The sequence below is a fragment of the Agelaius tricolor genome, unplaced genomic scaffold (assembly GCF_023055355.1).
Source record: "Agelaius tricolor isolate 1412-34295 unplaced genomic scaffold, bAgeTri1.0.p SCAF_22, whole genome shotgun sequence".
NCBI classification, from domain to species: Eukaryota; Metazoa; Chordata; class Aves; order Passeriformes; family Icteridae; genus Agelaius; species Agelaius tricolor.
In genome coordinates, this window is record NW_027269282.1 from 424,548 (window position 1) to 438,727 (window position 14,180).

The 14,180-nt window shown below is 46.4% G+C and overlaps 1 protein-coding gene across 1 annotated transcript in view; it reads left to right on the forward strand.

Moving 5' to 3' along the window:
- Nucleotides 1–14,180, forward strand: part of HPSE2 (heparanase 2 (inactive)) — a 105,473-nt gene that overhangs the window by 44,037 nt on the left and 47,256 nt on the right. The window lies entirely within an intron of this gene.

The window sequence follows — 14,180 nt, forward strand, 5'->3', positions numbered from 1 at the left end:
CACCCTGGTCCTAATTTCATTATCTGGGGTACTGTGATTTGCCTTCACAGCCATGTGAGTGATGATGACAGAGTATGCTTGGTACCAAATCACATGAATTTGTGCTGGAAGCAGCCAGGAGCTGGAATCAATGCATTGTCCAGCTCCTGCTGGTTCAGGGTTGATTATGACCAAGTATTTCCAGTGTGGTTTAGGCACAGACCTTGACCTCTCTAGCATCCACAAGCAAAATTTTTATGAACTCCCAAAAGACTGGCCTATTTTGCAGCACCACTCTCTCTCTCCACTGCTGACCTTTACTTAGAAGTTGCACTCTAAATCCTAATTACTGGGACATTTTCCAAAAAAACAGCCTTAAAGCAATAATAAGGGTGATGGCAAGTTTCATTTGGGTGTCCACTTTCAGCCTTCTCTCCTTCTAGAGACTGCTTCTCTGTCCCTCAGATGGACGTCCTACGTCTCTTGCCTTAAACAGAGAGCCTGGGCAGAATTGTGGCATTGCCAGAGTATCACCTAAAGCTGACAGTGCATTTCTTCCTCCTCATTCATCTCCGAGTCCAGGGAATCCATCCAGCCTGGTACCACCCTCAGAGCCCTTTTGGTAATGAGCTCTTCTGCTTAATTACAGATGGTGGGAGGGAAGCTGCCCTGGCTGCATGAGTTGATATTTCCACCTTGTGATTTCCTGGCCCTGGTGTTCCCTTTGCTGCGAGGACCAAAGCTCCCCTGTCCTGCTCAGTTCCAAAGGCCCTGTCTCTGCACCTCTGTGGCTGGTGCTGCTGCTGGAGATATTCCTCTGGCTCATCCCACATAAAGCAAGGCTCTGCTGTGGGAACCTTCTCAGGCTGTTTCCTACACATGCCAAGAATTAATTTAACTTTTCTGCTGTCGTCTTATCTTTTTGCCTCAGCCATCTTCTGGCTCTGCAGACTCTCTGGCAGCCTTCCTCCTTTTGATGTGTTTGAAAAAGCTTTTATTAGTTTAAAGGCTTTAGTAAGTTGTTTCTTAAAATCTTTTTTATTTGCTTTATTATGCTCTTACATTTAATTTGCCAGAGTTTATGCTTTTTCTGGGGGTTACTTTTTGGGTCTTTTTCCCTGGCAATCTTTGTGGAGTACAGAGGGGAAAAAAGACTGTTCCTTACACTGCATTGAAGTGGCTCTTGGGGATTTGTTTCCTGCATAAATGTCCCAACCTGCCCTTTCTTCCCTGTGATCAAAGTCTGTATCCGGAAATCTTTTCTGACAAGTGCTGTAGCATCTCTTCCACTCCCAGCCCAGGATCCCAAGGGGCCAGTGCAGTGCAAAAAAATGTGCAATTACAAGAGGACCCCAGTGTCACCACATGGGGTGCAGAAATGCATCCTGGCTGCAGTAACACACCCTGCCACAGCCACATCCTCAGCCTGCTTTGTCCCTCACAAAGAGGGTGATTTAGTGCAGCACCAGGGTGTGGAGGTTACTCCACAAGCAAACCCTCAGTCATTGTTTCTGTTGGGCTGGGCAGAGCAGTGGTGTGTTCCTCTGGTGGTGCTGGAGGCTCACTAACCTTGCAGGAAAACTCTTCTGTACAACCGACGTGGTGGGCGTCGTGCACACCAATCCCATGCAGCCAGAGGGTGTTTGGTAGCTGTGTCCCACAGCATCCTGCTGACCCTACAGCAGGGCAGGGGCAGACAGGCTCCTGGCTGAGAGCAAGCAGTGCTGCTGTCACCCCCACACCCACCACAGTCACCCGGTGCTGTGGCAGAAGATCAGCAGGAACTTCCAGTGAGCACAGCCCAGCCAGCCTTCAGCAGTGTGTCTCCTCCCCACTCCTGGCCTCCAATCTCCTCCTTGATGTGATTTTCTCTCCTCAGCCCAGGACTGTGTAGCTGCAGAATTTAATCCTGTGCTGTATCAACACAGGAATGCCTCCATCACCAAGGTGGTGATGCCTAATTTAGGTCATATCCATCCCCTCTTGCATTTCTGGCCTCTGATCTGGACACAGTTTATCTTAGTCCCAGCAGATGCCCACCTCTGAGCTAGCTGTGCCCACCTCCCCAGGCACCAGCCCTTGTTTAATTTGCTGATGTAAGGTATCTTGATGTGTAATTACATATTGCTAATTGCTAATATTTAAGTTCATATCCTCTTTTCTTCCAAAGATAATTATTTTGCCATTCTCTCAGCCTTCTTTGAATGAACCACTGCTGGTTTCTTGATTCATGCATGACATTTGATTACCTTTTCATAGGCGTATCTTACTTAACTCTAAGTGTTATTAGCATCCATAAAATTGCCCACCCTGAAACACAGTGAAAATACAATGAAAGCTGTAGCTTCAGTGAATTCTAGAGAGTGTGAAGCCCAGCAAAGGGCTGTGTGTCACGCAGCCATGTGTTCCCTTGGGGCAATCACGTCCCAAACCCCAGAAATGGTCACAGCCACTGCTTTAAAAAGCTCATGTGTGAGTTACCTCGTGCATTTGGGCTGCTCACATTGCCTTTGTAGCAGGAAAGTACACGTGCTTTTCTCCTTGTTGAATTTGTTAGTGCTCTGAGCAGTTTACAGAAACAACCTAGATAGGTTTTGCTGTTAGTGGTGCTCCTGCAGTCCCTCTGTCCTTGTTCAAGAGCACAGCAAGGCTGAGCTTCTGCTAAGTGAATTAGCCAGCTTCAAAGCCAGCTGTTTTGCAGCAGCAGAGCTGGTGGATGGTCTTTTTATTAGTGTTTGCATCACATTTAAGCTGCTTTAAAATGGCAGATTTAAGTTCCAGAAACATGAGGTTTAAGGAGTGTATGCTTTGCAGAAATGCTTACTGAGACCTTGGAGAGCAGATCCATGCTGGTGGCTTTTGCAGGCTTGGAGCAGCACCATGTGCTTTGGCACACAGTGGCATTAGTGCTGCCTCCTGCCTGTCTGCATGGCTGTGGAGCTTGGAAGTGCCTGGGGATGGGGACCCCTCCATGGCACGTGTTCCCTGAAGTGACTTCTGAGGAAGAGAGCCTCCAACACCGTGATTCAGTGCCAGCCACTCCAGTACCGTTTGTTTTCATGTGTTTGGATTATGGACTCTTGACATGGGAGCACAGTTCTCTGGTAGCCCCTCCTCAGGCACTGAGGGAGTTCTACTCCCACTGACACAATCCATGAACAGAATGTGAAACTCAGCCTGTGCTAGGGCTGGTACCTGAGCTCCCATGGGTTTCTGTCCTTGGGAGGGGTTTCTCTCACTGGATGAACAGGGTGGTGGAAGAGATGAGGAGGAGAATAGCACTAGGTGTTATGGCATGTCCTCACTTCAGCTTGCTGCAAGAAAAGACAAATGGACTGTGTGCACCCCGGGGATTTAGCTGCCACAGTGCATCTCTCATCCCAGCCGATGTGCAGGCTTCAGCTTGCTCAGCGTCCAAGTGTCTCAGTGTGCAGCTAACTAGAGACAGGCAGGAAATTTTGTATGCTCAGAAATAAGCTGGGCATTGTATGCAAAAGAGTGTTCCTGCCAGGGCAGTTCAGGTATTTGGGATAATAATGATAGGAAGAGGAGTCTTGGGGCTGGTGGTTGCAGTGATGGCTGGAGGCTGCTTGGGCACATGGGAGCTGCTCCAGTTCCCCTGGATTATGATACACACATGGTGTGGGACTCGGGGGTGGGGTGGGTGGGTATCATATTCTGAGGAGAAAAAGCAAGGTTTTACTTCAAGTAACTTAATGAGTGACAGACAGGTACAAGTCTTTGGCAGCATTATAGAGGGCAAAAAGATGACAGCTAGTGGAGCTATTCATACACCAGAAAGCCTGGGAGAAAATGAAGGGATATGGGAGGCTAGATGCAAATAGAAACCTCATGCTTAGGAAAAAGCTGTGCTTGCTCAGCTGGAGAAAGCTAATTTCTAGGTACTGTTAGTGCACTGCAAGCATCACCCACAGAAGTTCATCCCTATCAGGATGCTGGTGCCTCCTGGTGTCTGAAGGAAGTTTCTGTTCAAGCAGTGTGGAGGCAGACACCTTCCGTGCTTTGGCTCTATGTTTTCATTGTAACATTAGTGTTCCTTTAATTAAAAGTCATGATTGAAATTAAAATAGCTGTTCTTTCCCTGCTGACACTGATGATCTTGAAATCACTTTTTTTGTGTCTCAAGTGCCTCCCTGTGCTGCTGAGGAAGAACTGTGCCAGGGACCCCAGGGTCTGCTCCATCCATGATCCTCACATCCACTCTGCATAAGAAATGCACATAAAACCAGCCCTGAGTCTCTTTTTATTTCATGGTAACATTAGTGCCTCTGTTTCAAAATGAGGAAGACACAGCTCTGCTATTTTGTGACTTACTGATTTCATACCTGTTTCTTAAGTGGCTTCTTTAGGAGGTCCAAAAGAACCTATAAAACCTTTGGTGATGGTAATGAGTGCCTGGCAACCCCTGAATCTGAAATACCCTCTCTGCTATCATGCTATTTATTAAGCAACTCAGGCTAATCTTTTCCAGGAAAGATGTTTCTCATAATCTGCCAATTCGTGTTACTTTCTTAATGACTAAGTCCTTGCAATTAAGTGGGGGGGGTTGGCCAGAGTTAAGTTGGAAAGTGCTGTCAGATAGAAGATGCACAGAAATGATAATGACACAGATATCATTAACTGGGGTCCCTTGGCAGGGACAGCCCCCCCAGTTTCTGAGCAGGATGGACAGAGCAGTGTGCTTGCAGCTCATCTGACATGACTTCTCTGGGATGTAGGGTGAGTGAGGTTAGTGATGAAGAGCCTTGAGCTCAGGTTTAGCGCTAAGCAGGGCTTAAGTGACAAGTTATTTCATCAACCTGCCTAACCCTATGTGTTTACAATGGTAGAGTGATGGTATGAAATTACAAAATGCATCATCATTTAAAAATCAGGTTTGTCCTGAAGTCTGCAGTATCTTGGGGATCTGAGCTTGATTTGTCAGTCACTGACACTCTCCCAGGACTGAAGTGCAGCTTCTTGGCTTCTCCTGTTCTTCAAACTGCTACTCACAGCAGAAATACATGACCTGGGCCTCTTCTACCTTCTGTGCCCCATTTACCCAGCCCACGTTGCCCTGGGTGGGCACTGGAATATCATGAGTGCCATATCATATCATGGCTGTCCATGTGGAAATCTGTCCATTTTTGTCTCCTCTTAGCTCTGGTTCCCTCATTAATGTTTCTGCTCTACACCATCATGAGACAGAGATAATTGGGTGAGTCATAAATCACTGTCTGCTCTGGGAATTGTGAAGTGTGTATTTAAATGCCCAAGAATCTCATCTCATAGTTGATATCTTTGTTCACATGTTGACAGCTCGTGATAATCCAGTTATTCCAGCTGCCCCATGTCTGAGGCTCCCAAAACCTTACATCATTGCTTTCACCCTATCCCAGGAAACATTTAATGCTTCACTGAGTGGGCAGCAATATAAAAGTGGATCATTTGTTTTCCATTTAAGAAAAAAACATTTAAAAGCTAATGTTTTTTGCTATTGAGTAAATTCAAATTACTGAGTTCAGTGAAGGTGGTTCTAGGAGGTACATTTGGCTTTGTGGGACAACAGCCTTGATGATGTGATGACCTTTTCTGAGCTTTATATGGATTGAGGTTTTTTCCAAGGACCATTTTCTCTGCACTGGTGTGTCTCTCGTGAGAACAGGAATGGCTCTTTGGGTGTTGCTCTAACTGGAAGTTTAGACCCTCTACAGGACAGAGTTTGGTGCAATCTCCAAGCTGCTCTGCTTTTCCCTCATCACTGAGAGTTGTCTTTACTCTTTACTTCTTCTTCCCTGGGCTCTCCATGCATCTTTGAGTCTGATATTGAACTGATTCAACTTGCTGTTTCACCTGGATGAGTGAAGGTGGTGGAGAGGAAGAAACTCCACTGGGTACCAAGAGGTGTTGGGTCCTTTTTGTGAAGGAGCCTTCACAAACTTGGGCAGTTCAGTGTATCAAAAAAACAACTAAAATGTGGATTCATTTGTGTGGTCTCATGAAAAAAAAACCCCACATAATCTACTGCAAGGTTTCTTGATCTAATGACTTGAGGTAGAGCAAGAGCCAGGGTCTGGAAGCCAAACCCAAAGAATTCCAATTAGAACTGGGACACAAATATTTAGCCAGCTACATAAACTACCTAAGGAAAAAAAAAAGGTGTTTTCTCTTCGTCTTGTAATGCTTTATATTAAGTCTGGCTGCCTTTATAGAAACTATGGTTCAGCCAAATTTGAGTTATTTGGCTCAGCACATGTATAAGTGGTGAAATACTATAATGTGTGATGCACAGGAGGTCAGACAAGGTGATCTGATAGTTCCTCCTCCTGCAGAGCCTCTACAAAGTTTTACTGTGGGCAGAAGGGTGAGACCAGTTAAGGTGTGGTGCTGTGACTCCATCCATATTGTCCTGGGATTAGCAGACATCTGTGTGCAACCCTGTCTCCTGTTCCTCTGATCTTGGGGAGGATGCTCTGAAGAGAAGCTGAAGATTTGCAAGCCATCTATAAAACTGAATTCCCATGTTTTTGGGTTTTTTCAGCCAGCACTAAAGTCATGAATGTTCCAGCCCACATATGAGTTTGAAATGTTCCATCATGTTTTCATTATTTGTTTAAAAATGGCAATTGTCAAGATCTCTTTTGCTCTAATTACCTGATATTATAGGGCTTCAGAGCAGCTCTTTGTGCTCTCCAGAATTTGCCCTTGGGATGTGACAAGTCTGAGTTGTGCAGCAGATGCTTTCAGAAGAAAGTTGTTGGCATGAGTGGCTGAAAATAGAAGCTTGTTTACAAGGCTGGTTTTGCATTATCAGCTGTAGTGCTCCAATAATTAAGGCTGTGAACCTAATTAGCTCAACACTCCATAATTCTCTTCTGTCTCTCCAGGGGCTTGTCTGTCTACAGCTCTGTTCTGCTTCAGTTTATGCAGGGAACATCTTTATCCCAGGGCAGCTGTCTTCACACAAGTACCACCTCAACTGCCATGGATCCCACACTCCTTTTTCAAGTGCACAAACCCTCCACAGGGCTTTCTAGAGAGCCCATACTGAGATTGTTTGGCTGCTTTTATTAAAACCATACAGGCAGAAGTACTGATCTCTCCTGAAGCATCAGCAGAACTGAATGATGCCATTGTTAGTACTGATTGAGAGGGTGCTTTTACACTGGCTTCAAACTTGTGTCTGTTCTTAAGTGGAAAATGTTTTTTAATGCTGAATAATGTAGTAACATTTCTGGCCAGCGCAGCCTTTTTGACAATGAAACATTGCCACGCACTTGAGAGCAGCACATGGCTGCTGCTTTCACCTCTCCCATGTGGGTTAGGTGTCCTCTGAGCAGGTCTGAGCCCGTGCACGGGATGGTTCTCTCCATGCCTGACCCACGTGGCCTGCTCCTCAGTGACACCCCTGCAGCGCGCCCGAGCACGTCCCGGGGCTGAGACCGCCCTGTCCCTGGGCATTGTCTTCTGTGTATTTCCTGATCCTCAGAGCCAACCCACGCACAACTGGGAGATGTTTTCCTTCTTAAGTGCGTGAGTTCGAGCTGTTCTGACTATCCTGTGTGCGCCCTTCCTGTTTGGACAGACACTTGATACGTACACCTCAGATGGAAAGGGCTGCACATGATTAAAACACGCCATCCAGCCACAGGCATCTTTTTTTCACTCTGTCTTCCCCACGAAGCAAACCTGAGGGGTTGTAATGATATTTAGAGTTTATTGTGCAAAGTACCGAGTAATTCTTTAACTGTTTTAGATGCAGAGAGACAGATGTAAGGTGCTCTGTGCTGACATGCTGTGCCTGCCTGGGTTGTGGCTGAGACTTTCTATGCTTACACTGAGTTACTTTCTATTTCTGCAGAAATACCTTGGCATAAAATCATCAAACCTTCTTGATTTATTTGGAGTTAAAGTTGGTATGTTAACTGATGAGCTCTATCTAAATACTTGTCTTTTAAATTCACTGGACTCCCAGGATAACTAATGTTCCAAGGATAACTGATGTTCCAAGTTGTTAACATGCTACATTGACATCTCCCTTTAATTACAGGTCTGTGATGAAAGCCTGTCTCCCAGTGGGTGTGTAACTCTAGAACCTGCAGTGGTTCCTGGGATGTGATTAACAGCTCTGAACCAAGGCAGGATTGCTCCCTTGGACGCACTGGCTCTGCCCGGGGCGATGCCATTCCCACAGCGTATCCCACCTCACTGGTGCTCGAATGCAAGTGCAAATCCATACTTGCTTCACTCCTTTAAGAACAGTGCCTGCATGGCACAGATGCCTTGAAAGCCAAGGTAAAAGCAGAAGTTTATGGGCTGGGTTTCACGAGCCCCGTTGTTAAATGGTTACACGTGACACGACTGGCAGAACAGCAGCAGCCAAAGCAAATGTGCTGCACTCCTTTCTTCCTTAGCCTTGTCCATACTCCATGGACTTCCTGCTGCACACTGCCAGTTGGCACAAGGCTGGGCAGAGTGGCATTGTCCCCACCAGAACAATGGGAATGGGACTCACCTTTTATCTTCCATGTTGTCTTCCATTCTGGTTCACAAATGCTCCAGTGAGTTAATTGCTAGCAGAGGGAGTGGGTAGGGAAGAGCCATGTGCAAAAGAGGAGAGGATATTTTCATCTGGGACTGAGACAAGGACAGGAGCTGTGAAGAGTGGAGTACAGAGACTCTGGCCCTGCAGAGAGTGCTTGTGATGGATCTGTGGAGCTGCCGAGCTGGCTCACCAAGCAGAGCCACAAGGGCAGGTCCAGAGCTGTTATGCAGAGAGCATAAAGGCAAAATCTGCCACACTTATAATGGATAATTTATGATGTAACCCACATAGAATCAGAGCCACTCCATTTTGTGAAACAGAATGTCCTCTAGAAAATATTTGCACTTAGCTATTACACGCAGATACAAGGAAATTCTTTCAGGAGGGTTTGAGTCTAATAAAATGGGAATGTGTGACCTGGCCTGCATCATTATTTGCCCAGTTTTATCCTTTTGTTATTATTTCCAAATGTGGAATTCTCATTCCTGACAATGCTGCAGGTGAAGCTAGGCCAACAAAAAACAACGGTCTCCCACAATTACAGGGAGCACCTATGAGGGCTGTAAGGAGTGCAGCAGTGCAGGCCGGCATCCAGAATGTCCCATGTTCCCAGGAGCTGTGCAAATGTCCCCGTCAGCACCCAGGAGCCCCATGCCCATATGGGTGCAGAGGTGCTGACTGGCGTGGTCGGACCCCACAGGGCTGGCAGTGTTTGCTCTCAGCCCTCCCCTATGAGCAGATGGGGTGCCTGGGCCAAAAGAGTGCAGTGTCTGGCTCTGATGTTCTGGGATGCAACAGCTTACAGATGGCACCATCCCCTCCTCCTCCAGGACACAAATCCTCTGGGAGGGAGGCCGGGCTATCTCTACGTGCTTGTGTTGGAGTGTTGGTCCTCGCATGACGCAGAAGACAGAGCTATTGTAAGCACACCACTGGCAAGCTCCAGGGTTTTTTTCTGCTCTAATGTTTATAATTTTACCTAGCAAAAGATCTCCTTTTATAAAATGTGAATGTTCCCACTTCTACGCCTGCCAGGTATTACAACTGGGAGAGCTGGATCCTTCAAGTGTGTCCTTGTTTCTAGTTATAAAACCAAATTTGGACACCAGCATACAATATTTGCAAAGGGGTTTCCGTTGGTTTTGTGGCACAGACGATGCCTGGTGTTAGCTGGTGGTCAGTGGGGCTGTGGGCTGCAGCAGAGCCACGGCTAGCACAGTGTGGGGATGCTGGGGCTGCACGATGAGGAGCAATCAGGATGAATGCAATGACTATTCCCCAGAATGTAAACAGCCTTGCAGTTTAATGGCTCTATTTACGTTGATGGAGATCAGGAAACACACTTTGTTATTTTAGTCTGAATAAGCTCATGCAGATGGTAAGCAGAAGCAACGTGTTTGGAGTTTCTGGAGTACTCTGACAAGCCAGGTCGCACATGAGTGTGTTAACCTTGCCTTTGAAAAGCTCTTGATTTTTATCTGCTTGTTTACCAAACTGTCACAACAAGGCATAAAACCACAGAAGACTAACATGCTGATATGAGAAATGTGCAAGTTCTTGGTAGTGGAAGAGGAATAGGAGCTTTCTGCTCTCTGTTAAATGCAACAACAATTCATTTTTCTTCTACAAACCTTGGAGTGAGCTGTCGAGTGGAGAGACAGGGCTACAGGAAGATGTTCCATGCGACAAATTGCTCCCTGCTCCCACCACCTCCAGCCCCCACAGATGTGAGGAGTGGGACCTGTCAAGTTGCTCAAAAAACCCATTTTTATTCTATTATTTATGGGCACCAGTGAGTTCCCTCTTCCTCCTGAGCAGAGACTTCTTGGGCCAGCTCCCCATGAGCTGGTGCTGCAACTGCGAGAGCCGAACGAGTTAAGCTGTGCTCGCCGTTCCAAGTGGGAGCGAAGAGCCATTGCAAAATGTTTTTTCCCCTGTTGGCTCTGTGTGTTGTTTTAAAATTAAATTGGTTCTGGTTAGCAAACAAGAACAGGACAGCAAAATTAAATTTTCTGAGGAATGTTGTGAATCCTGTGTGAAAAATAAACCCCAAAATATTTTTTCCCTCCTGCACTCTTTGGCTTGCCTTTGTCCCCTCTTTGCCTGCCATGCCTCCCTCCCTGCTCCCTCCATGGATTTGTTGGTGGGTGGCAAGGCTGGTGTCCTCATGCTGAGGTGCTGAGGAGACAGGAGTGTGTGTTAATGGGAGCTGGGATATCATGGCTTGGCCATGGAAATTTATTTATTTTCCCCTTCTGCTTCTTGTCTCACATCTTCCTGCCTCGCTCCTTTTTTCTTGCTGGACTCCCAAACCACTCTCTGCCTGAGGGACATTGATGTTCCCTCTCTGGCAGATCAATGCTGTGCAGGTCTGGAGAGCACCTTGGCTGTGTAGAGGACACAGTATTCATTTCAGAGGCAGAATTGGACCCATGAAGTGTAACTCAGCCCCATGCAGATGACTACTGCTGGCCATCTGCAACACTTCAGTCTCGCTGGAGTTCAGCTCAGACTGCACTGGAGAAGCTACACCCACACAGGGCTCTGAGATGGACAACAAAGATTTCTCCCTGTCTGCTTCCATCTTCCTTATTTATTTATTTGTGTGCAGATGGAAAATCTTTGACACAAATTGGCACTCCTCAGATTCTGTTCCTTTGGAAAGCTTCTGCAGCTCTTAAAAGCTTCTCCTCCATTTGGTCAGCCCTGCAGGCTTTCACTGTGCACTTCATAAGTCATTTCTCTAGTCATTGCCTCAGTATTGTGTCAAGTCTTCTTGGATCTTTATTTATAATTTGGCGTGAGTCTGTTCGGAGGGTTCAGCAGACTCTCACTGTTTTATGTGAGCTAGGACATCTTGCTTTCAGATCTTTGGGTGACACAACAGGTTACTCTGAGCTGAGCTTCATCATATTCATGGTGCATGTGATGTCCTGGGGCTGTCATTGTATCCTGGCTCCTACTATTGCTTTTATTTGGGAAGTAAGGCTCCTGATGCCTTCTATCCTGGCTGCCCTGTGCCACTAATTCTTGGAGGCCAACCACGGTGTGGTTGTCCATCCTGTGCTCTTCTCCAGCTATCTCCTTTTGGCCATTGCTGGAGAAGGGATGCTCAAACAGTCCTCCAGCATGACGTGGAACAATCACCCAGACTCACCTGGCTGGCAAAGACATAGAATGTCAGACAACAGGTCTAAGATTAAATGTCTCTTGGGAGACAGCATGAGTCTGCTGAAACTTTGCTTCCAGGGAGCACATGGGGATGGGTGCCTTGTCCCTGTGAGCAGTGTTTTCTGGAGAAGGGCTGTGTGTTGGACCTCTTGCCTGGAACAGGGCTGGCCTGGGCAGCCAGGGAGCACTCCTCCCTCACCATCAGACCATTAGAATAAATAAAACAGCTCCACTTATGCTGGATGAAATCAAGTCTTCTGGATCGCGGCCTAAACACGGTCAACAGCTCCTCTGGGCCCTTGAGCTGCCAACAGCTTGCACCTCCTAGTGAGTCTGTCCTTGGGAAGGAGCCATTAGAGGCTAAGGAAACTCTGCAGATCTCCATCCTTTGAGAAGTGGGAAATCACCACTGATAGGACTTGCAGCATCTCTTGTGTCAGGGAATGGAATACACAGGAAACACAGTGGTTAAAGCCCAGCACCCATGCAATGTCCCAGGCACTGCCTTCCTGGAGCATGGTCATCAACACCATTTCCAAAACTCCTCCAGGGCACTGTGGAGGCCGGGTTGCCCTTCTGCTCTCTCTTTGTGGTGCTTAGATTGTACTTCAGTGAAGAGCCATCAGAAAGCTAATTAGGTTTTCCTGATTCTCTGATAGTTGTGGGCTCTTGTTGTCTTTGCATCCCCAGGACTTGTCAGCACTGGAGGACCAAAAAAATTCACCTGAAAGAAATTACTATTAACTAGGACCTGACAGACCACCTCAATATATTTCTCCCTGATGCTGCCACCTCTTCTAACACAAGTGCTGCCTTTGTGCCTTTCTTGATTGAATGGCCAAAAGTGCTCTAGAAAGATAGAGCCTGTTTCTACACACATGTGCATAAAATACTTCACATTCCTTCCTTAATCACTAGAGATATCTGCTTCTTCATTGCCATCAGTCTTTGTGATCAAAGCTGTTGTGTTGCACAGCAGCACATCACCACCAGATCTGGTCAGTGCTGCTGGGAAGAGACCGAGGCTGCCCGAGTTAGCTGCTTTCATCCTGGGCACCCTCTGTCTCTCTGTTTTCTCTCCAGGAGGTGATCCTGGTGGCTGACTTGTCCTCCTGGTGTCCAGATGCTTGCCCTGTTTGTCCCACTGGTGCTGACATAGCACAAGATCATGTGGAACCCTTGGTCTGTGGTTTGGTCTTTTATAATTTTATCCTATCGCCTCTCTTTAAATAGGAATTCCTTATGCTAAATTTTCAGACTGAGGATTTGAAGAGATGACTTGAAATCTGAGTGAGAATCTGTTGAGTCATTTCTGAGTGCTATGAGCATATTTCTCAGTTCAGAATGTGGAGCATTTGTCAGCTGTGCAGTAATGCACAAGCCACATTTTGCAGGATGAGGCTTCCAACATGCACAGTCTCAGCAGTATATGGAGCAAGGTCATTGCTAATCTGGAAAGTAAATGCTTTTGAAGCATTTCCTCTCAGGACAAGACTTAGTCTTTTCTTCCAGCTGCTAACACCTTCCTTCCTGCTCAGAGCAAGCATAACCTTCCTCAGACACAGAAAATTTCCTGTTCTCCACTGTTAGAAGCTTTCATCCCTCCTTTGGTGTCTCCCTTTAATCTCCCACAGAATGCCATGGTGTGTCCATCTGCCTTTCACTGGGCTCACCTTTTCTTGCACTTCCCTCTCCTAATGCTGCCCACATGGTTCCAATTTACTAAAGGTGGGAGCTACTGGGCATATCCCATAAGTAATCTGAGTCATGGGATTTTCAGGTAGAATTATTTAATTAGAGACTGCCAAGAAGTATGGGGGGATTTATTTTAATAAGTTGATTTTAATATTTTCCATTAATTTATTTTTCATCAGAGATTATGCTATATCCAGAAATAAAACCATTTACTTAACTAGTGAGATAGTCAGTTAAACCCTGAGAAATTATGCTTTTTTTAGATCAACCTTTATCCCCAAGAATTGTCTCAGAAGGCTGTCTCCTCTGGCTGGGACAGAATCCCTTTCAGAGGTTTAACAGTGGTTATTTGTTTAGCTGAATAAGTTGAAAAGTCTGACAAGTATATTGCAAAAACCTCAGATCCCTGTCCCAGAAGGCAAGCCAATGACACCATTAGCTTAAACCAGCACCTCATATGCTCGATTTTAATATGACTCTTTAGCTCCAGAGTTTGATGTATTTTCAGTTGAAGGATTTGTGTTTCAGTAGTGAGAGGGGAGCAGGAGGGAGGGCAGTGCTGTAGGTCGCTCAGCAGTTGGGTACACATACATATTAAAAGCCAAGCAGAGGATCTGCTCATGAAAAGAGCCAACATCTGACATGTAAATCCTTTCCAAGAGTGGAGTAACTCACAGCACAGCCTTTTGCTGTGTGTTTAGCTGAGTCCCACATACCACGAGTGAGTCGTGCTCTCCTCTGCCTCTTCTGCCTACGTGGCTCCCTCTGGTTTTGACACGTCTAGGCATGA